The sequence below is a fragment of the Taudactylus pleione genome, unplaced genomic scaffold (assembly GCF_031769625.1).
Source record: "Taudactylus pleione unplaced genomic scaffold, aTauple2 ptg000677l, whole genome shotgun sequence".
NCBI lineage: Eukaryota > Metazoa > Chordata > Amphibia > Anura > Myobatrachidae > Taudactylus > Taudactylus pleione.
The window spans coordinates 284,002-309,697 of NW_028285079.1; positions in this window are offsets into that span (position 1 = coordinate 284,002).

Consider the following 25,696-nt stretch of genomic DNA (forward strand, 5'->3'; position numbering starts at 1 on the left):
AGGAGCAGGCCAGTGTGAGAGTTCCAGTGACTGATGGTCCGGTGGCGTAGTCCGCATTAGTATCTGGATGGGAGCAGGCCAGTGTGAGAGTTGAAGTTACTGATGGTCCGGTGGCGTAGTCCGCACTAGTATCTGGATGGGAGCAGGCAGTGTGAGAGTTCCATTCACTGATGGTCCGGTGACGTAGTCCGCATTAGTATCTGGATAGGAGCAGTCCAGTGTGAGAGTTCCAGCTACTGATGGTCCGGTGGCGTAGTCCGCATTAGTATCTGGATAGGAGCAGGCCAGTGTGAGAGTTCCTGTCACTGATGGTCCGGTGGCATAGTCCGCATTAGTATCTGGATGGGAGCAGGCCAGTGTGAGAGTTCCAGTCACTGATGTTGCGGTGGCGTAGTCCGCATTAGTATCTGGATAGGTGCAGGCCTGTGTGAGAGTTCTTGTCACTGATGGTCCAGTGGAGTAGTCCGCATTAGTATCTGGATGGGTGCAGGCCAGTGTGAGAGTTCCATTCACTGATGGTCCGGTGGCGTAGTCCGCATTAGTATCTGGATGGGAGCAGGCCAGTGTGAGAGTTGAAGTTACTGATGGTCCGGTGGCGTAGTCCGCATTAGTATCTGGATGGGAGCAGGCCAGTGAGAGAGTTCCAGTCACTGATGGTCCAGTGGCGTAGTCCACATTAGTATCTTGATAGGAGCGGGCCAGTGTGAGAGTTCCAGTTACTGATGGTCCGGTGGCGTAGTCCGCATTAGTATCTGGATGGGAGTAGGCCAGTGTGAGAATTCCAGTCACTGATGGTCCGGTGGCGTAGTCCACATTAGTATCTGGATGGGAGCAGGCCAGTGTGAGAGTTGAAGTTACTGATGGTCCGGTGGCGTAGTCCGCATTAGTATCTGGATGGGAGCAGGCCAGTGTGAGAGTTCCAGTCACTGATGGTCCAGTGGCGTAGTCCACATTAGTATCTTGATAGGAGCGGGCCAGTGTGAGAGTTCAAGTTACTGATGGTCCGGTGGCGTAGTCCGCATTAGTATCTGGATGGGAGTAGGCCAGTGTGAGAGTTCCAGTCACTGATGGTCCGGTGGCGTAGTCCGCATTAGTATCTGGATGGGAGCAGGCCAGTGTGAGAGTTGAAGTTACTGATGGTCCGGTGGCGTAGTCCGCATTAGTATCTGGATGGGAGTAGGCCAGTGTGAGAGTTCCAGTCACTGATGGTCCGGTGACGTAGTCCGCATTAGTATCTGGATGGGAGCAGGCCAGTGTGAGAGTTGAAGTTACTGATGTTCCGGTGGCGTAGTCCGCATTAGTATCTGGATGGGAGCAGGCCAGTGTGAGAGTTCCAGCTACTGATGGTCCGGTGGCATAGTCCGCATTAGTATCTGGATATGAGCAGGCCAGTGTGAGAGTTCCAGTTACTGATGGTCCGGTGGCGTAGACGGCATTAGTATCTGGATAGGTGCAGGCCTGTGTGAGAGTTCTTGTCACTGATGGTCCGGTGGAGTAGTTCGCATTAGTATCTGGATAGGTGCAGGGCAGTGTGAGAGTTCCAGTTACTGCTGGTCTGGTGGTGTAGTCCGCATTAGTATCTGGATAGAAGCAGGCCATTGTGAGAGTTCCAGTTACTGATGGTCCAGTGGAGTAGTCCGCATTAGAATCTGGATAGGAGCAGGCCAGTGTGAGAGTTCTAGTTACTGATGGTCCGGTGGAGTAGTCCGCAATAGTATCTGGATGGGTGCAGGCCAGTGTGAGAGTTCCAGTTACTGATGGTCCGGTGGTGTAGTCCGCATTAGTATCTGGATGGGTGCAGGCCAGTGTGAGAGTTCCAGTTACTGATGGTCCGGTGGTGTAGTCAGCATTAGTATCTCGATGGGTGCAGGCCAGTGTGAGAGTTCCAGTTTCTGATGGTCCGGTGGCGTAGTCCGCATTACTATCTAGATAGGAGCAAGCCAGTGTGAGAGTTCCAGCTACTGATGGTCCGATGGACTAGTCCGCAATATTATCTGGATGGGTGGAGGCCAGTGTGAGAGTTCCAGGTACTGATGGTCCGGTGACATAGTCCGCATTAATATTTGGATAGGAGCAGGCCAGTGTGAGAGTTCCAGTTACTGATGGTCGTGTGGCGTAGTACGCATTAGAATCTGGATAGGAGCCGGCCAGTGTGAGACTTCCAGTCACTGATGGTCCGGTGGCGTACTCCGCATTAGTATCTGGATGGGAGCAGGCCAGTGTGAGAGTTCCAGTCACTGATGGTCAGGAGGCGTAGTCCGCATTAGTATCTGGATGGGAGTAGGCCAGTGTGAGATTTCCAGTTACTGATGGTCCGGTGGCGTAGTCCGCATTAGTATCGGGATGGGAGCAGGTCAGTTTGAGAGTTCCAGTCACTAATGGTCCAGTGGCGTAGTCCGCATTAGTATCTGGATAGGAGCAGACCAGTGTGAGAGTTCCAGTTACTGATTGTCCTGTGGCGTAGTCCGCATTAGTATCTGGATGGGAGCAGGCCAGTGTGAGAGTTCCAGTTACTGATGGTCCTAGTCCGCATTAGTCTCTGGATAGGAGCAGGCCAGTGTGAGAGTTCCAGTGACTGATGGTCCGGTGGCGTAGTCCGCATTAGTATCTGGATGGGAGCAGGCCAGTGTGAGAGTTGAAGTTACTGATGGTCCGGTGGCGTAGTCCGCACTAGTATCTGGATGGGAGCAGGCAGTGTGAGAGTTCCATTCACTGATGGTCCGGTGACGTAGTCCGCAGTAGTATCTGGATAGGAGCAGTCCAGTGTGAGAGTTCCAGCTACTGATGGTCCGGTGGCGTAGTCCGCATTAGTATCTGGATAGGAGCAGGCCAGTGTGAGAGTTCCAGTCACTGATGGTCCGGTGGCGTAGTCCGCATTAGTATCTGGATGGGAGCAGGCCAGTGTGAGAGTTCCAGTCACTGATGTTGCGGTGGCGTAGTCCGCATTAGTATCTGGATAGGTGCAGGCCTGTGTGAGAGTTCTTGTCACTGATGGTCCAGTGGAGTAGTCCGCATTAGTATCTGGATGGGTGCAGGCCAGTGTGAGAGTTCCAGTCACTGATGGTCCGGTGGCGTAGTCCGCATTAGTATCTGGATGGGAGCAGGCCAGTGTGAGAGTTGAAGTTACTGATGGTCCGGTGGCGTAGTCCGCATTAGTATCTGGATGGGAGCAAGCCAGTGAGAGAGTTCCAGTCACTGATGGTCCAGTGGCGTATTCCACATTAGTATCTTGATAGGAGCGGGCCAGTGTGAGAGTTCCAGTTACTGATGGTCCGGTGGCGTAGTCCGCATTAGTATCTGGATGGGAGTAGGCCAGTGTGAGAATTCCAGTCACTGATGGTCCGGTGGCGTAGTCCGCATTAGTATCTGGATGGGAGCAGGCCAGTGTGAGAGTTGAAGTTACTGATGGTCCGGTGGCGTAGTCCGCATTAGTATCTGGATGGGAGCAGGCAGTGAGAGAGTTCCATTCACTGATAGTCTGGTGGCGTAGTCCGCATTAGTATCTGGATAGGAGCAGGCCAGTGTGAGAGTTCCGTTCACTGATGGTCCGGTGGCTTAGTCCGCATTAGTATCTGGGTGGGATCAGGCCAGTGTGAGAGTTCCAGTCACTGATGTTCCGGTGGCGTAGTCCGCATTAGTATCTGGATAGGAGCAGGCCAGTGTGAGAGTTCCAGCTACTGATGGTCTGGTGGCATAGTCAGCATTAGTATCTGGATAGGAGCAGGCCAGTGTGAGAGTTCCAGTTACTGATGGTCCGGTGGCTTAGACCGCATTAGTATCTGGATAAGTTCAGGCCTGTGTGAGAGTTCTTGTCACTGATGGTCCAGTGGAGTAGTCCGCATTAGTATCTGGATAGGTGCAGGGCAGTGTGAGAGTTCCAGTTACTGCTGGTCTGGTGGTGTAGTCCGCATTAGTATCTGGATAGAAGCAGGCCATTGTGAGAGTTCCAGTTACTGATGGTCCAGTGGAGTAGTCCGCAATAGTATCTGGATGGGTGCAGGCGAGTGTGAGAGTTCCAGTTACTGATGGTCTGGTGGTGTAGTCCGCATTGGTATCTGGATGGGAGCTGGCCAGTGTGAGAGTTCCAGTTACTGATGGTCCGGTGGTGTAGTCTGCATTAGTATCTCGATGGGTGCAGGCCAGTGTGAGAGTTCCAGTTACTGATGGTCCGGTGGCGTAGTCCGCATTACAATCTAGATAGGAGCAAGCCAGTGTGAGAGTTCCAGCTACTGATGGTCCGATGGAGTAGTCCGCAATATTATCTGGATGGGTGCAGGCCAGTGTGAGAGTTCCAGGTACTGATGGTCCGGTGGCATAGTCCGCATTAATATTTGGATAGGAGCAGGCCAGTGTGAGAGTTCCAGTTACTGATGGTCCGGTGGCGTAGTACGCATTAGAATCTGCATGGGAGCAGGCCAGTGTGAGAGTTCCATTCACTGATGGTCCGGTGGCTTAGTCCGCAATAGTATCTGGATAGAAACAGGCCATTGTGAGAGTTCCAGTTACTGATGGTCCAGTGGAGTAGTCCGAAATAGTATCTGGATGGGTGCAGGCCAGTGTGAGAGTTCCAGTTACTGATGGTCCGGTGGTGTAGTCCGCATTAGTATATGGATGGGAGCAGGCCAGTGTGAGAGTTGCAGTTACTGATGGTCCGGTGGTGTAGTCTGCATTAGTATCTCGATGGGTGCAGGCCAGTGTGAGAGTTCCAGTTACTGATGGTCCGGTGGCGTAGTCCGCATTACTATCTAGATAGGAGCAAGCCAGTGTGAGAGTTCCAGCTACTGATGGTCCGATGGAGTAGTCCGCAATATTATCTGGATGGGTGCAGGCCAGTGTGAGAGTTCCAGGTACTGATGGTCCGGTGGCATAGTCCGCATTAATATTTGGATAGGAGCAGGCCAGTGTGAGAGTTCCAGTTACTGATGGTCGGGTGGCGTAGTACGCATTAGAATCTGGATAGGAGCAGGCCAGTGTGAGACTTCCAGTCACTGATGGTCCGGTGGCGTAGTCCGCATTAGTATCTGGATGGGAGCAGGCCAGTGTGAGAGTTCCAGTCACTGATGGTCCGGTGGCGTAGTCCGCATTAGTATCTGGATGGGAGCAGGCCAGTGTGAGATTTCCAGTTACTGATGGTCCGGTGGCGTAGTCTGCATTAGTATCGGGATGGGAGCAGGTCAGTTTGAGAGTTCCAGTCACTAATGGTCCAGTGGCGTAGTCCGCATTAGTATCTGGATAGGAGCAGGCCAGTGTGAGAGTTCCAGTTACTGATTGTCCAGTGGCGTAGTCCGCATTAGTATCTGGATGGGAGCAGGCCAGTGTGAGAGTTCCAGTTACTGATGGTCCTAGTCCGCAATAGTCTCTGGATGGGAGCAGGCCAGTGTGATAGTTACAGTGACTGATGGTCCAGTGGCGTAGTCCGCATTAGTCTCTGGATGGGAGCAGGCCAGTGTGAGAGTTCCAGTCACTGATGGTCCTGTGGCGTAGTCCGCATTAGTATCTGGATGGGAGCAGGCTAGTGTGAGAGTTGAAGTAACTGTTGGTCCGGCGGCGTAGTCCGCATTAGTATCTGGATGGGAGCAGGCCAGTGTGAGAGTTCCAGTCACTGATGGTCCAGTGGAGTAGTCAGCATTAGTATCTGGATAGGTGCAGGCCAGTGTGAGAGTTACAGTCACTGATGGTCCGGTGGCGTAGTCCGCATTAGTATCTGGGTGGGATCAGGCCTGTGTGAGAGTTCCAGTCACTGATGTTCCGGTGGCGTTGTCCGCATTAGTATCTGGATAGGAGCAGGCCAGTGTGAGAGTTCCAGCTACTGATGGTCTGGTGGCATAGTCTGCATTAGTATCTGGATAGGAGCAGGCCAGTGTGAGAGTTCCAGTTACTGATGGTCCGGTGGCTTAGACCGCATTAGTATCTGGATAAGTGCAGGCCTGTGTGAGAGTTCTTGTCACTGATGGTCCAGTGGAATAGTCCGCATTAGTATCTGGATAGAAGCAGGCCATTGTGAGAGTTCCAGTTACTGATGGTCCATTGGAGTAGTCCGCAATAGTATCTGGATGGGTGCAGGCCAGTGTGAGAGTTCCAGTTACTGATGGTCCGGTGGTGTAGTCCGCATTAGTATCTGGATGGGAGCAGGCCAGTGTGAGAGTTCCAGTTACTGATGGTCCGGTGGTGTAGTCTGCATTAGTATCTCGATGGGTGCAGGCCAGTGTGAGAGTTCCAGTTACTGATGGTCCGGTGGCGTAGTCCGCATTACTATCTAGATAGGAGCAAGCCAGTGTGAGAGTTCCAGCTACTGATGGTCCGATGGAGTAGTCCGCAATATTATCTGGATGGGTGCAGGCCAGTGTGAGTGTTCCTGGTACTGATGGTCCGGTGGCATAGTCCGCATTAATATTTGGATAGGAGCAGGCCAGTGTGAGAGTTCCAGTTACTGATGGTCCGGTGGCGTAGTTCGCATTAGAATCTGGATAGGAGCAGGCCAGTGTGAGACTTCCTGTCACAGATGGTCCGGTGGCATAGTCCGCATTAGTATCTGGATGGGAGCAGGCCAGTGTGAGAGTTCCAGTCACTGATGGTCCGGTGGCGTAGTCTGCATTAGTATCTGGATGGGAGCAGGCCAGTGTGAGATTTCCAGTTACTGAAGGTCCGGTGGCGTAGTTTGCATTAGTATCGGGATGGGAGCAGGTCAGTTTGAGAGTTCCAGTCACTAATGGTCCAGTGGCGTAGTCTGCATTAGTATCTGGATAGGAGCAGGCCAGTGTGAGAGTTCCAGTTACTGATTGTCCAGTGGCGTAGTTCGCATTAGTATCTGGATGGGAGCAGGCCAGTGTGAGAGTTCCAGTTACTGATGGTCCTAGTCCGCATTAGTCTCTGGATGGGAGCAGGCCAGTGTGAGAGTTACAGTGACTGATGGTCCGGTGGCGTAGTCCGCATTAGTCTCTGGATGGGAGCAGGCCAGTGTGAGAGTTCCAGTCACTGATGGTCCTGTGGCGTTGTCCGCATTAGTATCTGGATGGGAGCAGGCCAGTGTGAGAGTTGAAGTAACTGATGGTCCGGTGGCGTAGTTCGCATTAGTATCTGGATGGGAGCAGGCCAGTGTGAGAGTTCCAGTCACTGATGGTCCAGTGGAGTAGTCAGCATTAGTATCTGGATAGGTGCAGGCCAGTGTGAGAGTTACAGTCACTGATGGTCCGGTGTCGTAGTCCGCATTAGTATCTGGATAGGAGCAGGGCAGTGTGAGAGTTACAGTTACTGCTGGTCTGGAGGTGTAGTCCGCATTAGTATCTGAATAGGAGCAGGCCATTGTGAGAGTTCCAGTTACTGATGGTCCAGTGGAGTAGTCCGCATTAGAATCTGGATAGGAGCAGGCCATTGTGAGAGTTCCAGTTACTGATGGTCCGGTGGCGTAGTCCGCATTAGAATCTGGATGGGTGCAGGCCAGTGTGAGAGTTCCAGTTAGTGATGGTTCGGTGGTGTAGTCCGCATTAGTATCTGGATGGGAGCAGGCCAGTGTGAGAGTTCTAGTTACTGATGGTCCGGTGGTGTAGTCCGCATTAGTATCTGGATAGGAGCAGGCCAGTGTGAGATTTCCAGTTACTGATGGTCCGGTGGCGTAGACCGCATTTGTATCTGGATAGGTGCAGGCCTGTGTGAGAGTTCTTGTCACTGATGGTCCAGTGGAGTAGTCCGCAATAGTATCTGGATGGGTGCAGGCCAGTGTGAGAGTTCCAGTTACTGATGGTCCGGTGGTGCAGTCCGCATTAGTATCTGGATGGGAGCACTCCAGTGTGAGAGTTCCAGTTACTGATGGTCCGGTGGTGTAGTCTGCATTAGTATCTCGATGGGTGCAGGCCAGTGTGAGAGTTCCAGTTACTGGTGGTCTGGTGGTGTAGTCCGCAATATTATCTGGATAGGAGCATACCAGTGGGGGAGTTCCAGTCACTGATGGTACGGTGGCGTAGTCCGCATTAGTATCTGGAGGGGAGTGGGCCAGTGTTAGAGTACCAGTCACTGATGGTCCGGTGGCATAGTCCGCATTACTATCTGGATAGGAGCAGGCCAGTGTGAGAGTTCCAGTTACTGATGGTTTGGTGGCATAGTCCGCATTAGTATCTGGATAGGGGCAGGCCAGTGTGAGAGTTCCAGTTACTGATGGTCCGGTGGCGTAGTCCGCATTAGTATCTGGATGGGTGCAAGCCAGTGTGAGAGTTCCAGCTACTGATGGTCCGGTGGCGTAGTCCGCATTAGTATCTGGATGGGTGCAGGCCAGTGTGAGAGTTCCAGTTACTGATGGTACGGTGACATAGTCCGCATTAGTATTTAGATAGGAGCAGGCCAGTGCGAGAGTTCCAGTTACTGGTGGTCCGGTGGCGTAGTCCGCATTAGAATCTGGATAGGAGCAGGCCAGTGTGAGAGTTCCAGTAACTGAGGTCCGGTGGAGTAGTCCGTAATAGTATCTGGATGGGTGCTGGCCAGTGTGAGAGTTCCAGTTACTGATGGTCCGGTGGTGTAGTCCGCATTAGTATATGGATGGGAGCAGGCCAGTGTGAGAGTTCCAGTTACTGATGGTCCGGTGGTGTACTCTGCATTAGTATCTGGATGGGTGCAGGCCAGTGTGAGAGTTCCAGTTACCGATGGTCCGGTGGCGTAGTCCGCATTAGTATCTAGATAGCAGCAGGCCAGTGTGAGAGTTCCAGTCACTGATGGTCCGGTGGCATAGTCCGCATTATTATCTGGATAGGTGCAGACCAGTGTGAGAGTTCCTGTTACTGATGGTCCGGTGGCGTAGTCCGCATTAGTATCTGGATGGATGCAGGCCAGTGTGAGGGTTCCAGTTACTGATGGTCCGGTGGCGTAGTCCGCATTAGTATCTGGATGTGTGCAGGCCAGTGTGAGAGTTCCAGTCACTGATGGTCTGGTGGCGTAGTCCGCATTAGTATCTGGATAGGAGCAGGCCAGTGTGAGAGTTCCAGTTACTGGTGATCTGGTGGTGTAGTCCGCAATAGTATCTGGATAGGAGCAGACCTGTGGGGGAGTTCCAGTCACTGATGGTACGGTGGCGTAGTCCGCATTAGTATCTGGATGGGAGTGGGCCAGTGTTAGAGTACCAGTCACTGATGGTCCGGTGGCATAGTCCGCATTACTATCTGGATAGGAGCAGGACAGTGTGAGAGTTCCAGTTACTGATGGTTCGGTGGCATAGTCCGCATTAGTATCTGGATAGGGGCAGGCCAGTGTGAGAGTTCCAGTTACTGATGGTCCGGTGGCGTAGTCCGCATTAGTATCTGGATGGGTGCAGGCCAGTGTGAGAGTTCCAGCTACTGATGGTCCGGTGGCGTAGTCCGCATTAGTATCTGGATGGGTGCAGGTCAGTGTGAGAGTTCTAGCTACTGATGGTCCGGTGGCGTAGTCCGTGCTAGTATCTGGATAGGAGCGGGCCAGTGTGAGAGTTCCAGTTACTGATGGTACGGTGACATCGTCCGCATTAGTATTTAGATAGGAGCAGGCCAGTATGAGATTTCCAGTTACTGGTGGTCCGGTGGCGTAGTCCGCATTAGAATCTGAATAGGAGCAGGCCAGTGTGAGAGTTCCAGTAACTGATGGTCCGGTGGAGTAGTCCGTAATAGTATCTGGATGGGTGCAGGCCAGTGTGAGAGTTCCAGTTACTGATGGTCCGGTGGTGTAGTCCGCATTAGTATATGGATGGGAGCAGGCCAGTGTGAGAGTTCCAGTTACTGATGGTCCGGTGGTGTACTCTGCATTAGTATCTGGATGGGTGCATGCCAGTGTGAGAGTTCCAGTTACCGATGGTCCGGTGGCGTAGTCCGCATTAGTATCTAGATAGCAGCAGGCCAGTGTGAGAGTTCCAGTTACTGATGGGTCGGTAGTGTAGTCCGCATTAGAATATGGATAGGAGCAGGCCAGTGTGAGAGTTCCAGCCAGGGCTGCCATCAGAAATTGCGGGGCCCGGGACTGACAAAACAGGGGGTCCCCACCCCCCCCTGCTACCTTAGTCATACCCCCCACCCACCTCCTCCCCCCCACCTATAGTCTCTGCCATGCATTTTTTCATTATTACCACATCACTCCTGAAGGTTGGCTAGGAAATCCAGTCTACACCCAGCTTTTTATTTTAACACCTCACTCCCCCCACATCCTGTTAAATCCAGTCTCTGCCCAGTCTTATTTTGATTTTACCACCTCACTGACCCCCTCCACCTTCGGTCCGGTTAACTGGACAGCTTTTTTTTTTTTAACACCTCACTCCCGACCAGCCCTCTTCCACTGTTTATAAAGTCCGGTCTCTGCCAAGGCTTTTTTTTTTACCAGCTCACTCCCCCCCCCACCTCCGTTTTTTTCCCCACTTACCTTATTTTCGTGAGGAAGGAAGGCTCAGGCTTCTTCCGCCAGCACTGCAGACGCTGCTCCTCTTGTTCCGCGGCTCCTCTGGCATTGATGATCTCTCCCTCCAGCGGCGCGTCATGACGTCGTGCGCACCGACTGTCAGGTAAACTAATGGAGGAGCAGCCCGAGCAGCTTCCTCCTCCAGCTCCATCCATGGGGACCGGATCAACAGGCGATAGCAGCGGCTCCGGCGGTCAGGCCCCCTTCTTCTTTTCAAGGGGGTAGTTCGGGCTGCAGGCTCTGCAGTGGCAGTAGAAACGGCCGGGCCCCCCACCGTTCAGCCAGGGCTCGGGCCCGGCACTCCAGTCCCGGCAGTCCCCCCCTGATGGCGGCCCTGGTTCCAGCTACTGATGGTCCGGTGGAGTAGTCAGCATTAGTATCTGGATAGGAGCAGGCCAGTGTGAGAGTTACAGTCACTGATGGTCCAGTGAAGTAGTCAGCATTAGTATCAGGATAGGTGCAGGCCATTGTGAGAGTTACAATCACTGATGGTCTGGTGGAGTAGTCTACATTAGTATCTGGATAGGAGCAGGGCAGTGTGAGAGTTCCAGTTACTGCTGGTCTGGTGGTGTAGTCCGCATTAGTATCTGGATAGGAGCAGGCCATTGTGAGAGTTCCAGTAACTGATGGTCCAGTGGAGTAGTCCGCATTAGAATCTGGATAGGAGCAGGCCATTGTGAGAGTTCCAGTTACTGATGGTCCGGTGGCGTAGTCCGCATTAGAATCTGGATAGGAGCAGGCCAGTGTGAGAGTTCCAGTTACTGATGGTCCGGTGGAGTAGTCCGCAATAGTATCTGGTTGGGTGCAGGCCAGTGTGAGAGTTCCAGTTACTGATGGTTCGGTGGTGTAGTCCGCATTAGTATCTGGATGGGAGCAGGCCAGTGTGAGAGTTCCAGTTACTGATGGTCCGGTGGTGTAGTCTGCATTAGTATCTGGATGGGTGCAGGCCAGTGTGAGAGTTCCAATTACTGATGGTCCGGTGGCGTAGTCCGCATTACTATCTAGATAGGAGCAAGCCAGTTTGAGAGTTCCAGTTACTGATGGTCCGGTGATGTAGTCCGCATTAGAATCTGGATAGGAGCAGGCCAGTGTGAGAGTTCCAGCTACTGATGGTGTGATGGAGTAGTCCGCAATATTATCTGGATGGGTGGAGGCCAGTGTGAGAGTTCCAGGTACTGATGGTCCGTTGGCATAGTCGGCATTAATATTTGGATAGGAGCAGGCCAGTGTGAGAGTTCCAGTCACTGATGGTCCGGTGGCGTACTCCGCATTAGTATCTGGATGGGAGCAGGCCAGTGTGAGAGTTCCAGTCACTGATGGTCCGGTGTTGTAGTCTGCATTAGTATCTGGATAGGAGCAGGCCAGTGTGAGAGTTCCAGTTACTGATTGTCCAGTGGCGTAGACTGCATTAGTATCTGGATGGGAACAGGCAAGTGTGAGAATTCCAGTTACTGATGGTCCTAGTCCGAATTAGTCTCTGGATGGGAGCAGGCCAATGTGAGAGTTCCGGTAACTGATGGTCCGGTGGCGTAGTCCGCATTAGTATCTGGATAGGAGCAGGCCAGTGTGAGAGTTCCAGTTACTGATGGTTCGGTGGCATAGTCCGCATTAGTATCTGGATAGGGGCAGGCCAGTGTGAGAGTTCCAGTTACTGATGGTCCGGTGGCGTAGTCCGCATTAGTATCTGGATGGGTGCAGGCCAGTGTGAGAGTTCCAGCTACTGATGGTCCGGTGGCGTAGTCCGCATTAGTATCTGGATGGGTGCAGGTCAGTGTGAGAGTTCTAGCTACTGATGGTCCGGTGGCGTAGTCCGTGCTAGTATCTGGATAGGAGCGGGCCAGTGTGAGAGTTCCAGTTACTGATGGTACGGTGACATAGTCCGCATTAGTGTTTAGATAGGAGCAGGCCAGTATGAGATTTCCAGTTACTGGTGGTCCGGTGGCGTAGTCCGCATTAGAATCTGAATAGGAGCAGGCCAGTGTGAGAGTTCCAGTAACTGATGGTCCGGTGGAGTAGTCCGCATTAGTATTTAGATAGGAGCAGGCCAGTATGAGATTTCCAGTTACTGGTGGTCCGGTGGCGTAGTCCGCATTAGAATCTGAATAGGAGCAGGCCAGTGTGAGAGTTCCAGTAACTGATGGTCCGGTGGCGTAGTCCGTAATTGTATCTGGATGGGTGCAGGCCAGTGTGAGAGTTCCAGTTACTGATGGTCCGGTGGTGTACTCTGCATTAGTATCTGGATGGGTGCAGGCCAGTGTGAGAGTTCCAGTTACCGATGGTCCGGTGGCGTAGTCCGCATTAGTATCTAGATAGCAGCAGGCCAGTGTGAGAGTTCCAGTTACTGATGGGTCGGTAGTGTAGTCCGCATTAGAATATGGATAGGAGCAGGCCAGTGTGAGAGTTCCAGCCAGGGCTGCCATCAGAAATTGCGGGGCCCGGGACTGACAAATCAGGGGGTCCCCACCCCCCCTGCTACCTTAGTCATACCCCCCACCCACCTCCTCCCCCCCACCTATAGTCTCTGCCATGCATTTTTTCATTATTACCACATCACTCCTGAAGGTTGGCTAGGAAATCCAGTCTACACCCAGCTTTTTATTTTAACACCTCACTCCCCCCACATCCTGTTAAATCCAGTCTCTGCCCAGTCTTATTTTGATTTTACCACCTCACTGACCCCCTCCACCTTCGGTCCGGTTAACTGGACAGCTTTTTTTTTTTTAACACCTCACTCCCGACCAGCCCTCTTCCACTGTTTATAAAGTCCGGTCTCTGCCCAGGCTTTTTTTTTTACCAGCTCACTTTTCCCCCCACCTCCGTTTTTTTCCCCACTTACCTTATTTTCGTGAGGAAGGAAGGCTCAGGCTTCTTCCGCCAGCACTGCAGACGCTGCTCCTCTTGTTCCGCGGCTCCTCTGGCGTTTTTGATCTCTCCCTCCAGCGGCGCGTCATGACGTCGTGCGCACCGACTGTCAGGTAAACTAATGGAGGAGCAGCCCGAGCAGCTTCCTCCTCCAGCTCCATCCATGGGGACCGGATCAACAGGCGATAGCAGCGGCTCCGGCGGTCAGGCCCCCTTCTTCTTTTCAAGGGGGTAGTTCGGGCTGCAGGCTCTGCAGTGGCAGTAGAAACGGCCGGGCCCCCCACCGTTCAGCCAGGGCCCGGGCCCGGCACTCCAGTCCCGGCAGTCCCCCCCGATGGCGGCCCTGGTTCCAGCTACTGATGGTCCGGTGGAGTAGTCAGCATTAGTATCTGGATAGGAGCAGGCCAGTGTGAGAGTTACAGTCACTGATGGGCCAGTGGAGTAGTCCGCATTAGTATCTGGATAGGTGCAGGCCATTGTGAGAGTTACAGTCACTGATGGTCTGGTGGAGTAGTCTACATTAGTATCTGGATAGGAGCAGGGCAGTGTGAGAGTTCCAGTTACTGCTGGTCTGGTGGTGTAGTCCGCATTAGTATCTGGATAGGAGCAGGCCATTGTGAGAGTTCCAGTAACTGATGGTCCAGTGGAGTAGTCCGCATTAGAATCTGGATAGGAGCAGGCCATTGTGAGAGTTCCAGTTACTGATGGTCCGGTGGCGTAGTCCGCATTAGAATCTGGATAGGAGCAGGCCAGTGTGAGAGTTCCAGTTACTGATGGTCCGGTGGAGTAGTCCGCAATAGTATCTGGTTGGGTGCAGGCCAGTGTGAGAGTTCCAGTTACTGATGGTTCGGTGGTGTAGTCCGCATTAGTATCTGGATGGGAGCAGGCCAGTGTGAGAGTTCCAGTTACCGATGGTCCGGTGGTGTAGTCTGCATTAGTATCTGGATGGGTGCAGGCCAGTGTGAGAGTTCCAGTTACTGATGGTCCGGTGGCGTAGTCCGCATTACTATCTAGATAGGAGCAAGCCAGTTTGAGAGTTCCAGTTACTGATGGTCCGGTGATGTAGTCCGCATTAGAATCTGGATAGGAGCAGGCCAGTGTGAGAGTTCCAGCTACTGATGGTGTGATGGAGTAGTCCGCAATATTATCTGGATGGGTGGAGGCCAGTGTGAGAGTTCCAGGTACTGATGGTCCGTTGGCATAGTCGGCATTAATATTTGGATAGGAGCAGGCCAGTGTGAGAGTTCCAGTCACTGATGGTCCGGTGGCGTACTCCGCATTAGTATCTGGATGGGAGCAGGCCAGTGTGAGAGTTCCAGTCACTGATGGTCCGGTGTTGTAGTCTGCATTAGTATCTGGATAGGAGCAGGCCAGTGTGAGAGTTCCAGTTACTGATTGTCCAGTGGCGTAGACTGCATTAGTATCTGGATGGGAACAGGCAAGTGTGAGAATTCCAGTTACTGATGGTCCTAGTCCGCATTAGTCTCTGGATGGGAGCAGGCCAGTGTGAGAGTTCCAGTCCCTGATGGTCCTGTGGTGTAGTCCGCATTAGTATCTGGATAGGAGCAGGCCAGTGTGAGAGTTGAAGTTACTGATGGTCCGGTGGCGTAGTCCGCATTAGTATCTGGATGGGAGCAGTCCAGTGTGAGAGTTCCAGTCACTGATGGTCCGGTGGCGTAGTCCGCATTAGTATCTTGATAGGAGCGGGCCAGTGTGAGAGTTCCAGTTACTGATGGTCAGGTGGCGTAGTCCGCATTAGTATCTGGATGGGAGTAGGCCAGTGTGAGAGTTCCAGTCACTGATGGTCCGATGGCGTAGTCCGCATTAGTATCTGGATGGGAGCAGGCCAGTGTGAGAGTTGAAGTTACTGATGGTCCGGTGGCGTAGTCCGCATTAGTATCTGGATGGGAGCAGGCAGTGTGAGAGTTCCATTCTCTGATGGTCCGGTGGCGTAGTCCGCATTAGTATCTGAATAGGAGCAGGCCAGTGTGAGAGTTCCAGCTACTGATGGTCCTGTGGCGTAGTCCGCATTAGTATCTGGATAGGAGCAGGCCAGTGTGAGAGTTCCATTCACTGATGGTCCGGTGGCATAGTCCGCATTAGTATCTGGATGGGATCAGGCCAGTGTGAGAGTTCCAGTCACTGATGTTCCGGTGGCGTAGTCCGCATTAGTATCTGGATAGGTGCAGGCCTGTGTGAGAGTTCTTGTCACTGATGGTCCGGTGGAGTAGTTCGCATCAGTATCTGGATAGGTGCAGGGCAGTGTGAGAGTTCCAGTTACTGCTGGTCTGGTGGTGTAGTCCGCATTAGTATCTGGATAGAAACAGGCCATTGTGAGAGTTCCAGTTACTGATGGTCCAGTGGAGTAGTCCGCATTAGAATCTGGATTGGAGCAGGCCAGTGTGAGAGTTCCAGTTACTGATGGTCCGGTGGAGGAGTCCGCAATAGTATCTGGATGGGTGCAGGCCAGTGTGAGAGTTCCAGTTACTGATGGTCTGGTGGTATAGTCCGCATTAGTATCTGGATGGGAGCAGGCCAGTGTGACAGTTCCAGTTACTGATGGTCCGGTGGTGTATTCTGCATTAGTATCTCGATGGGTGCAGGCCAGTGTGAGAGTTCCAGTTACTGATGGTCCGGTGGCGTAGTCCGCATTACTATCTAGATAGGAGCAAGCCAGTGTGAGAGTTCCAGCTACTGATGGTCCGATGGACTAGTCCGCAATATTATCTGGATGGGTGGAGGCCAGTGTGAGAGTTCCAGGTACTGATGGTCCAGTGGCATAGTCCGCATTAATATTTGGATAGGAGCAGGCCAGTGTGAGAGTTCCAGTTACTGATGGTCCTGTGGCATAGTACGCATTAGAATCTGGATAGGAGCAGGCCAGTGTGAGACTTCCAGTCACTGATAGTCCGGTGGCGTACTCCGCATTAGTATCTGGATGGGAGCAGGCCAGTGTGAGAGTTCCAGTCACTGATGGTCCGGTGGCGTAGTCCGCATTAGTATCTTGATAGGAGCAGGCCATTGTGAGAGTTCCAGTTACTGATGGTCAGGTGGCATAGTCCGCATTAGTATCTGGATAGGAGCAGGCCATTGTGAGAGTTCCAGTTACTGATGGTACGGTGGCGTAGTCCGCATTAGAATCTGGATAGGAGCAGGCCAGTGTGAGAGTTCCAGTTACTGATGGTCCGGTGGAGTGGTCCGCAATAGTATCTGGTTGGGTGCAGGCCAGTGTGAGAGTTCCAGTTACTGATGGGTCGGTGGTGTAGTCCGCATTTGTATCTGGATGGGAGCAGGCCAGTGTGAGAGTTCCAGTTACTGATGGTCCGGTGGTGTAGTCTGCATTAGGATCTGGATGGGTGCAGGCCAGTGTGAGAGTTCCAGTTACTGATGGTCCGGTGGCGTAGTCCGCATTACTATCTAGATAGGAGCAAGCCAGTGTGAGAGTTCCAGCTACTGATGGTCCGGTGATGTAGTCCGCATTAGTATCTGGATAGGAGCAGGCCAGTGTGAGAGTTCCAGCTACTGATGGTGTGATGGAGTAGTCCGCAATATTATCTGGACGGGTGGAGGCCAGTGTGAGAGTTCCATGTATTGATGGTCCGTTGGCATAGTCGGCATTAATATTTGGATAGGAGCAGGCCAGTGTGAGAGTTCCAGTCACTGATGGTCCGGTGGCGTACTCCGCATTAGTATCTGGATGGGAGCAGGCCAGTGTGACAGTTCCAGTCACTGATGGTCCGGTGTTGTAGTCTGCATTAGTATCTGGATGGGAGCAGGCCAGTGTGAGATTTCCAGTTACTGATGGTCCGGTGGCGTAGTCCGCATTAGTATCTGGATGGGAGCAGGTCAGTTTGAGAGTTCCAGTCACTAATGGTACGGTGGCGTAGTCCGCATTAGTATCTGGATAGGAGCAGGCCAGTGTGAGAGTTCCAGTTACTGATTGTCCAGTGGCGTAGACCGCATTAGTATCTGGATGGGAACAGGCAAGTGTGAGAATTCCAGTTACTGATGGTCCTAGTCCGCATTAGTCTCTGGATGGGAGCAGGCCAGTGTGAGAGTTCCGGTAACTGATGGTCCGGTGGCGTAGTCCGCATTAGTCTCTGGATGGGAGCAGGCCAGTGTGAGAGTTCCAGTCACTGATGGTCCTGTGGTGTAGTCCGCATTAGTATCTGGATGGGAGCAGGCCAGTGTGAGAGTTGAAGTTACTGATGGTCCGGTGGCGTAGTCCGCATTAGTATCTGGATGGGAGCAGGCCAGTGTGAGAGTTCCAGTCACTGATGGTCCGGTGGCATAGTCCGCATTAGTATCTTGATAGGAGCGGGCCAGTGTGAGAGTTCCAGTTACTGATGGTCAGGTGGCGTAGTCCGCATTAGTATCTGGATGGGAGTAGGCCAGTGTGAGAGTTCCAGTCACTGATGGTCCGGTGGCGTAGTCCGCATTAGTATTTGGATGGGAGCAGGCCAGTGTGAGAGTTGAAGTTACTGATGGTCCGGTGGCGTAGTCCGCATTAGTATCTGGATGGGAGCAGGCAGTGTGAGAGTTCCATTCACTGATGGTCCGGTGGCGTAGTCCGCATTAGTATCTGAATAGGAGCAGGCCAGTGTGAGAGTTCCAGCTACTGATGGTCCTGTGGCGTTGTCCGCATTAGTATCTGGATAGGAGCAGGCCAGTGTGAGAGTTTCATTCACTGATGGTCCGGTGGCATAGTCCGCATTAGTATCTGGATGGGAGCAGGCCAGTGTGAGAGTTCCAGTCACTGATGTTCCGGTGGCGTAGTCCGCATTAGTATCTGGATAGGAGCAGGCCAGTGTGAGAGTTCCAGCTACTGATGGTCCGGTGGCATAGTCCGCATTAGTATCTGGATATGAGCAGGCCAGTGTGAGAGTTCCAGTTACTGATGGTCCGGTGGCGTAGACCGCATTAGTATCTGGATAGGTGCAGGCCTGTGTGAGAGTTCTTGTCACTGATGGTCCGGTGGAGTAGTTCGCATTAGTATCTGGATAGGTGCAGGGCAGTGTGAGAGTTCCAGTTTCTGCTCGTCTGGTGGTGTAGTCCGCATTAGTATCTGGATAGAAGCAGGCCATTGTGAGAGTTCCAGTTACTGATGGTCCAGTGGAGTAGTCCGCATTAGAATCTGGATAGGAGCAGGCCAGTGTGAGAGTTCCAGTTACTGATGGTCCGGTGGAGTAGTCCGCAAAAGTATCTGAATGGGTGCAGGCCAGTGTGATAGTTCCAGTTACTGATGGTCCGGTGGTGTAGTCCGCATTAGTATCTGGATGGGAGCAGGCCAGTGTGAGAGTTCCAGTTACTGATGGTCCGGTGGTGTAGTCTGCATTAGTATCTCGATGGGTGCAGGCCAGTGTGAGAGTTCCTGTTACTGATAGTCCGGTGGCGTAGTCCGCATTACTATCTAGATAGGAGCAAGCCAGTGTGAGAGTTCCAGCTACTGATGGTCCGATGGACTAGTCCGCAAAATTATCTGGATGGGTGGAGGCCAGTGTGAGAGTTCCAGGTACTGATGGTCCGGTGACATAGTCCGCATTAATATTTGGATAGGAGCAGGCCAGTGTGAGAGTTCCAGTTACTGATGGTCCTGTGGCGTAGTACGCATTAGAATCTGGATAGGAGCAGGCCAGTGTGAGACTTCCAGTCACTGATGGTCCGGTGGCGTACTCCGCATTAGTATCTGGATGGGAGCAGGCCAGTGTGAGAGTTCCAGTCACTGATGGTCCGGTGGTGTAGTCCGCATTAGTATCTGGATGGGAGCAGGCCAGTGTGAGATTTCCAGTTACTGATGGTCCAGTGGCGTAGTCCGCATTAGTATCGGGATGGGAGCAGGTCAGTTTGAGAGTTCCAGTCACTAATGGTCCAGTGTCGTAGTCCGCATTACTATCTGGTTAGGAGCAGGCCAGTGTGAGAGTTCCAGTTACTGATTGTCCAGTGGTGTAGTCCGCATTAGTATCTGGATGGGAGCAGGCCAGTGTGAGTGTTCCAGTTACTGATGGTCCTAGTCTGCATTAGTCTCTGGATAGGAGCAGGCCAGTGTGAGAGTTCCAGTGACTGATGGTCCGGTGGCGTAGTCCGCATTAGTCTCTGGATGGGAGAAGGCCAGTGTGAGAGTTCCAGTCACTGATGGTCCGGTGGCGTAGTCCGCATTAGTATCTTGATAGGAGCAGGCCATTGTGAGAGTTCCAGTTACTGATGGTCAGGTGGCGTAGTCCGCATTAGTATCTGGATGGGAGCAGGCCATTGTGAGAGTTCCAGTTACTGATGGTACGGTGGCGTAGTCCGCATTAGAATCTGGATAGGAGCAGGCCAGTGTGAGAGTTCCAGTTACTGATGGTCCGGTGGAGTGGTCCGCAATAGTATCTGGTTGGGTGCAGGCCAGTGTGAGAGTTCCAGTTACTGATGGTTCGGTGGTGTAGTCCGCATTAGTATCTGGATGGGAGCAGGCCAGTGTGAGAGTTCCAGTTACCGATGGTCCGGTGGTGTAGTCTGCATTAGTATCTGGATGGGTGCAGGCCAGTGTGAGAGTTCCAGTTACTGATGGTCCGGTGGCGTAGTCCGCATTACTATCTAGATAGGAGCAAGCCAGTGTGAGAGTTCCAGCTACTGATGGTCCGGTGATGTAGTCCGCATTAGAATCTGGATAGGAGCAGGCCAGTGTGAGAGTTCCAGCTACTGATGGTGTGATGGAGTAGTCCGCAATATTATCTGGATGGGTGGAGGCCAGTGTGAGAGTTCCAGGTACTGATGGTCCGTTGGCATAGTCGGCATTAATATTTGGATAGGAGCAGGCCAGTGTGAGAGTTCCAGTCACTGATGGTCCGGTGGCGTACTCCGCATTAGTATCTGGATGGGAGCAGGCCAGTGTGAGAGTTCCAGTCACTGATGGTCCGGTGTTGTAGTCTGCATTAGTATCTGGATGGGAGCAGGCCAGTGTGAGATTTCCAGTTACTGATGGTCCGGTGGCGTAGTCCGCATTAGTATCTGGATGGGAGCAGGTCAGTTTGAGAGTTCCAGTCACTAATGGTCCGGTGGCGTAGTCCGCATTAGTATCTGGATAGGAGCAGGCCAGTGTGAGAGTTCCAGTTACTGATTGTCCAGTGGCGTAGACCGCAATAGTATCTGGATGGGAACAGGCAAGTGTGAGAATTCCAGTTACTGATGGTCCTAGTCCGCATTAGTCTCTGGATGGGAGCAGGCCAGTGTGAGAGTTCCGGTAACTGATGGTCCGGTGGCGTAGTCCGCATTAGTCTCTGGATGGGAGCAGGCCAGTGTGAGAGTTCCAGTCACTGATGGTCCTGTGGTGTAGTCCGCATTAGTATCTGGATGGGAGCAGGCCAGTGTGAGAGTTGAAGTTACTGATGGTCCAGTGGCATAGTCCGCATTAGTATCTGGATGGGAGCAGGCCAGTGTGAGAGTTCCAGTCACTGATGGTCCGGTGGCGTAGTCCGCATTAGTATCTTGATAGGATCGGGCCAGTGTGAGAGTTCCAGTTACTGATGGTCAGGTGGCGTAGTCCGCATTAGTATGTGGAGGGGAGTAAGGCAGTGTGAGAGTTCCAGTCACTGATGGTCCGGTGGCATAGTCCGCATTAGTATCTGGATGGGAGCAGGCCAGTGTGAGAGTTGAAGTTACTGATGGTCCGGTGGCGTAGTCCGCATTAGTATCTGGATGGGAGCAGGCAGTGTGAGAGTTCCATTCACTGATGGTCCGGTGGCGTAGTCCGCATTAGTATCTGGATGGGATCAGGCCAGTGGGAGAGTTCCAGTCACTGATGTTCCGGTGGCGTAGTCCGCATTAGTATCTGGATGGGAGCAGGCCAGTGTGAGAGTTCCAGCTACTGATGGTCCGGTGGCATAGTCCGCATTAGTATCTGGATATGAGCAGGCCACTGTGAGAGTTCCAGTTACTGATGGTCCGGTGGCGTAGACCGCATTAGTATCTGGATAGGTGCAGGCCTGTGTGAGAGTTCTTGTCACTGATGGTCCGGTGGAGTAGTTCGCATTAGTATCTGGATAGGTGCAGGGCAGTGTGAGAGTTCCAGTTACTGCTGGTCTGGTGGTGTAGTCCGCATTAGTATCTGGATAGAAGCAGGCCATTGTGAGAGTTCCAGTTACTGATGGTCCAGTGGAGTAGTCCGCATTAGAATCTGGATAGGAGCAGGCCAGTGTGAGAGTTCCAGTTACTGATTGTCCGGTGGAGTAGTCCGCAATAGTATCTGGATGGGTGCAGGCCAGTGTGAGAGTTCCAGTTACTGATGGTCCGGTGGTGTAGTCCGCATTAGTATCTGGATGGGAGCAGGCCAGTGTGAGAGTTCCAGTTACTGATGGTCCGGTGGTGTAGTCTGCATTAGTATCTCGATGGGTGCAGGCCAGTGTGAGAGTTCCTGTTACTGATAGTCCGGTGGCGTAGTCCGCATTACTATCTAGATAGGAGCAAGCCAGTGTGAGAGTTCCAGCTACTGATGGTCCGATGGACTAGTCCGCAAAATTATCTGGATGGGTGGAGGCCAGTGTGAGAGTTCCAGGTACTGATGGTCCAGTGACATAGTCCGCATTAATATTTGGATAGGAGCAGGCCAGTGTGAGAGTTCCAGTTACTGATGGTCCTGTGGCGTAGTACGCATTAGAATCTGGATAGGAGCAGGCCAGTGTGAGACTTCCAGTCACTGATGGTCCGGTGGCGTACTCCGCATTTGTTTCTGGATGGGAGCAGGCCAGTGTGAGAGTTCCAGTCACTGATGGTCCGGTGGCGTAGTCCGCATTAGTATCTGGATGGGAGCAGGCCAGTGTGAGATTTCCAGTTACTGATGGTCCGGTGGCGTAGTCCGCATTAGTATCGGGATGGGAGCAGGTCAGTTTGAGAGTTCCAGTCACTACTGGTCCAGTGGCGTTGTCCGCATTAGTATCTGGTTAGTAGCAGGCCAGTGTGAGAGTTCCAGTTACTGATTGTCCAGTGGTGTAGTCCGCATTAGTATCTGGATAGGAGCAGGCCAATGTGAGAGTTCCAGCTACTGATGGTCCTGTGGCGTAGTCCGCATTAGTATCTGGATAGGAGCAGGCCAGTGTGAGAGTTCCAGCTACTGATGGTCCTGTGGCGTAGTCCGCATTAGTATCTGGATAGGAGCAGGCCAGTGTGAGAGTTCCATTCACTGATGGTCCGGTGGCGTAGTCCGCATTAGTATCTGGGTGGGATCAGGCCAGTGTTAGAGTTCCAGTCACTGATGTTCCGGTGGCGTAGTCCGCATTAGTATCTGGATAGGAGCAGGCCAGTGTGAGAGTTCCAGCTACTGATGGTCTGGTGGCATAGTTTGCATTAGTATCTGGATAGGAGCAGGCCAGTGTGAGAGTTCCAGTTACTGATGGTCCGGTGGCTTAGACCGCATTAGTATCTGGATAAGTGCAGGCCTGTGTGAGAGTTCTTGTCACTGATGGTCCAGTGGCGTAGTCCGCATTAGTATCTGGATGGGTGCAGGGCAGTGTGAGAGTTCCAGTTACTGATGGTCCGGTGGTGCAGTCCGCATTAGTATCTGGATGGGAGCAGGCCAGTGTGAGAGTTCCAGTTACTGATGGTCCGGTGGTGTAGTCTGCATTAGTATCACGATGGTTGCAGGCCAGTGTGAGAGTTCCAGTTACTGATGGTCCGGTGGCGTAGTCCGCATTACTATCTAGATAGGAGCAAGCCAGTGTGAGAGTTCCAGCTACTGATGGTCCGATGGAGTAGTCCGCAATATTATCTGGATGGGTGCAGGCCAGTGTGAGAGTTCCAGGTACTGATGGTCCGGTGGCATAGTCCGCATTAATATTTGGATAGGAGCAGGCCAGTGTGAGAGTTCCAGTTACTGATGGTCCGGTGGCGTAGTACGCATTAGAATCTGGATGGGAGCTGGCCAGTGTGAGAGTTCCATTCACTGATGGTCCGGTGGCGTAGTCCGCAATAGTATCTGGATAGAAACAGGCCATTGTGAGAGTTCCAGTTACTGATGGTCCAGTGGAGTAGTCCGCAATAGTATCTGGATGGGTGCAGGCCAGTGTGAGAGTTCCAGTTACTGATGGTCCGGTGGTGTAGTCCGCATTAGTATCTGGATGGGAGCAGGCCAGTGTGAGAGTTCCAGTTACTGATGGTCCGGTGGTGTAGTCTGCATTAGTATCTCGATGGGTGCAGGCCAGTGTGAGAGTTCCAGTTACTGATGGTCCGGTGGCGTAGTCCGCATTAATATCTAGATAGGAGCAAGCCAGTGTGAGAGTTCCAGCTACTGATGGTCCGATGGAGTAGTCCGCAATATTATCTGGATGGGTGCAGGCCAGTGTGAGAGTTCCAGGTACTGATGGTCCGGTGGCATAGTCCGCATTAATATTAGGATAGGAGCAGGCCAGTGTGAGAGTTCCAGTTACTGATGGTCCGGTGGCGTAGTACGCATTAGAATCTGGATAGGAGCAGGCCAGTGTGAGACTTCCAGTCACTGATGGTCCGGTGGCGTAGTCCGCATTAGTATCTGGATGGGAGCAGGCCAGTGTGAGAGTTCCAGTCACTGATGGTCCGGTGGCGTAGTCTGCATTAGTATCTGGATGGAAGCAGGCCAGTGTGAGATTTCCAGTTACTGATGGTCCAGGGCTTAGTCTGCATTAGAATCGAGATGGGAGCAGGTCAGTTTGAGAGTTCCAGTCACTAATGGTCCAGTGGCGTAGTCCGCATTAGTATCTGGATAGGAGCAGGCCAGTGTGAGAGTTCCAGTTACTGATTGTCCAGTGGCGTAGTCCGCATTAGTGTCTGGATGGGAGCAGGCCAGTGTGAGAGTTCCAGTTACTGATGGTCCTAGTCCGCATTAGTCTCTGGATGGGAGCAGGCCAGTGTGATAGTTACAGTGACTGATGGTCCAGTGGCGTAGTCCGCATTAGTCTCTGGATGGGAGGAGGCCAGTGTGAGAGTTCCAGTCACTGATGGTCCTGTGGCGTAGTCCGCATTAGTATCTGGAAGGGAGCAGGCCAGTGTGAGAGTTGAAGTAACTGATGGTCCGGCGGCGTAGTCCGCATTAGTATCTGGATGGGAGCAGGCCAGTGTGAGACTTCCAGTCTCTGATGGTCCAGTGGAGTAGTCAGCATTAGTATCTGGATAAGTGCAGGCCTGTGTGAGAGTTCTTGTCACTGATGGTCCAGTGGAGTAGTCCGCATTAGTATCTGGATAGGCGCAGGGCAGTGTGAGAGTTCCAGTTACTGCTGGTCTGGTGGTGTAGTCCGCATTAGTATCTGGATAGAAGCAGGCCATTGTGAGAGTTCCAGTTACTGATGGTCCAGTGGAGTAGTCCGCAATAGTATCTGGATGGGTGCAGGCCAGTGTGAGAGTTCCAGTTACTGATGGTCCGGTGGTGTAGTCCGCATTAGTATCTGGATGGGAGCAGGCCAGTGTGAGAGTTCCAGTTACTGATGGTCCGATGAAGTAGTCCGCATTATTATCTGGATGGGAGCAGGCCAGTGTGAGATTTCCAGTTACTGATGGTCCGGTGGCGTACTCTGCATAGTATCGGGATGGGAGCAGGTCAGTTTGAGAGTTCCAGTCACTAATGGTCCAGTGGCGTAGTCCGCATTAGTATCTGGTTAGGAGCAGGCCAGTGTGAGAGTTCCAGTTACTGATTGTCCAGTGGCGTAGTCCGCATTAGTATCTGGATGGGAGCAGGCCACTGTGAGAGTTCCAGTTACTGATGGTCCTAGTCCGCATTAGTCTCTGGATGGGAGCAGGCCAGTGTGAGAGTTCCAGTGACTGATGGTCCGTGGCGTAGTCCGCATTAGTATCTGGATGGGAGCAGGCCAGTGTGAGAGTTCCAGTCACTGATGGTCCTGTGGCGTAGTCCACATTAGTATCTGGATGGGCGCAGGCCAGTGTGAGAGTTGAAGTAACTGTTGGTCCGGTGGCGTAGTCCGCATTAGTATCTGGATGGGAGCAGGCCAGTGTGAGAGTTCCAGTCACATATGGTCCGGTGGGGTAGTCCGCATTAGTATCTGGATGGGAGCAGGCCAGTGTGAGAGTTGAAGTAACTGATGGTCCGGTGGCGTACTCCGCATTAGTATCTGGATGGGAGCAGGCCAGTGTGAGAGTTCCAGTCACTGATGGTCCAGTGGAGTAGTCAGCATTAGTATCTGGATAGGTGCAGGGCAGTGTGAGAGTTAAAGTCACTGATGGTCCGGTGGTGTAGTCCGCATTAGTATCTGGATGGGAGCAGGCCAGTGTGAGAGTTCCAGTTACTGATGGTCCGGTGGTGTAGTCTGCATTAGTATCTCGATGGGTGCAGGCCAGTGTGAGAGTTCCCGTTACTGATGGTCCGGTGGCGTAGTCCGCATTACTATCTAGATAGGAGCAAGCCAGTGTGAGAGTTCCAGCTACTGATGGTCCGATGGAGTAGTCCGCAATATTATCTGGATGGGTGCAG